Source organism: Schistocerca piceifrons, chromosome 8 (genome assembly GCF_021461385.2).
Source record: "Schistocerca piceifrons isolate TAMUIC-IGC-003096 chromosome 8, iqSchPice1.1, whole genome shotgun sequence".
In the NCBI taxonomy this organism is placed as follows: Eukaryota; Metazoa; Arthropoda; class Insecta; order Orthoptera; family Acrididae; genus Schistocerca; species Schistocerca piceifrons.
The window spans coordinates 427575781-427578368 of NC_060145.1; the positions used below are offsets into that span (position 1 = coordinate 427575781).

The 2588-nt window shown below is 48.6% G+C and overlaps 1 pseudogene; it reads left to right on the top strand.

Moving 5' to 3' along the window:
- The first annotated feature begins 1094 nt into the window (after window positions 1-1094).
- Window positions 1095-1212, top strand: LOC124712644 (annotated as a pseudogene).
- Window positions 1213-2588: the final 1376 nt, after the last annotated feature.

The following is a 2588-nucleotide window of genomic DNA, read 5'->3' on the forward strand; positions in this document are numbered from 1 at the left end:
GGTTCAGCAGTAGAGAATAGGAGGAGTCGGGGTAGACCAAGGAGAAGGTACCTGGATTCGGTTAAGAATGATTTTGAAGCAATAGGCTTAACATCAGAAGAGGCGCCAATGTTAGCACTGGAGGAATTTTATATGGGGGACTACGCTACAGACTGAACGCTGAAAGGTATAATCAGTCTTAAATGATGATGATGATTTCACCTACGGTAATAATAAATAGACGGTACCTTTTCTCTTGCTTGTTGCCCGAATGGAAGAGGATAGAAAATTCTCTTACGCATTAAGTACCCTCCGCACTGCAGTGTGCAGTGTTTTACAGGGTGTGTAGCGTAGCAGCGATTGGTGAACGTTTCTGCAGAGGGGCAGCATCGTCGGGACTGCGAGACGTGCGCTGGGAACGGCGAGCTGCAGCGACACCAGCGCCGCCACCGCCCGTCATCTACATGCTAATGGGCGAGCCGATACGGCGCGCCGATGGAGCCTCGGCTCGGGATCGGAGTCTGGGACCCCAGGTTCGTAGCTCGCGGTCGAGTGCCGCCTCGAGGGACGCGATGCGCGCTTCGCACCCCACGAAGCACCACCGCGGTGGTTAGAATCTGTTCTGGCGTGGCGAGTACTGTACACTCTTTAGTCAGTTACTGGGATAAGCACACAACTTTTACGAATATATGAGATGAAGAAAGAATTCCACATTTGTCAGGAGAATCAAAATACAATGTATGTCTTTTGTACATAACTTACTTGTATCCAAAAAATTGGCAGAGCGAGGTGGCGCAGTGGCTAGCACAATGGACTCTCATTCGGGAGGACGACGGTTCAAACCCGCGTCCGGCCATCCTGACGTAGGTTTTCCGTGATTTCCATAAATTGCTCCATGCAAACGCCAGGATGGTTCCGTGAAATGGTCCGGCTGACTTCCTTCCCAATCCTTCCCTAATCCGACGGGACAGATGACCTGACTGTTTGGTCCCTTTCCCCATATCAACCACCCAGCAAAGAACTGAGAAGGTATTTGGATACATATAGATTTATATTTCTCGCCTCACAACTGTAAAAAGTAAATAATTTATTAATAACGTCCTATGTCCCACACCGTCAACGGCCTTGCCGCAGTGGATACACCGGTTCCCGTGAGATTACCGAAGTTAAGCGCTGTCGGGCGTGGACGGCACTTGGATGGGTGACCATCCGGGGCGCCATGCGCTGTTGCCATTTTTCGGGGCGCACTTAGCCTCGTGATGCCAACTGAGGAGCTACTCGACCGAATAGTAGCGGCTCCGGTCAAAGAAAACCATCTTAACGACCGGGAGAGCGGTGTGCTGACCACACGCCCCTCGTATCTGCATCCTCACCTCAGGATGACACGGCGGTCGGACGGTCCCGATGGGCCACTTGTGGCCTGAAGACGGAGTGCGTGTCCCACAGCAGGAAACTGACCGCTTCTGAGTGCCAATGAGAAAGTTTTTGTTACGGATCTTATTAATACAGTGGTCGCTACAGTCTGGAACAGCGCGACCGCTACGGTCGCAGGTTCGAATCGTGCCTCGGGCATGGATGTGTGTGATGTCCTTAGGTTAGTTTGGTTTAAGTAGTTCTCAGTTCTTGGGGATTGATGACCTCAGCAGTTAAGTTCCATAGTGTTCAGAGCAATTTTTGAACCATTTTTAATACACGCCCCTCGTATCTGCATCCTCACCTCAGGATGACACGGCGGTCGGATGGTCCCGATGGGCCACTTGTGGCCTGAAGACGGAGTGCGTGTCCCACAGCAGGAAACTGACCGCTTCTGAGTGCCAATGAGAAAGTTTTTGTTACGGATCTTATTAATACAGTGGTCGCTACAGTCTGGAACAGCGCGACCGCTACGGTCGCAGGTTCGAATCGTGCCTCGGGCATGGATGTGTGTGATGTCCTTAGGTTAGTTTGGTTTAAGTAGTTCTCAGTTCTAGGGGATTGATGACCTCAGCAGTTAAGTTCCATAGTGTTCAGAGCAATTTTTGAACCATTTTTAATACAGTGGCAGTACGTTTTATTTGTAATAATACTACTCAGAAACACAGGAGAAGTATTTTAACTAGTCGGACTGCAGTTAACAGAAACCATCTCTAATTTATCTTAAATTTTTCTTACAAGACAATAATAAAATTAATTTCGTGGAAAAATCTCCCGGGATTGAGCTATGTTTCTTACACGATCCATTCCTGGGATGAGATGCTGCAAAGTTTACTGTAAAACTGCCTGTGTTGTTGAGGAAGAAAGTGAAACATTGTCAACAGGTCTCTCTGATTTGCAGTTCATGAACATGGCTGATGAAGTACTGCATGACATACATCTGGTGTGGTCTGTACTCTTTTGAATACTCACACATTTTTCCATTCTTGTGTTTCAGAGTAAGAATTTTGAATTGCTATTTGAGACGAATGAGTATGAGACACTTTGGTGATACTGCATTTGGAGATCTGACCTGTGAACATTCGCCGGCCGGTGTGGCTGTGCGGTTTTAGGCGCTTCAGTTTGGAACCACGTGACCGCTACGGTCGCAGGTTCGAATCCTGCCTCGGGCATGGATGTGTGTGATGTCCTTAGGT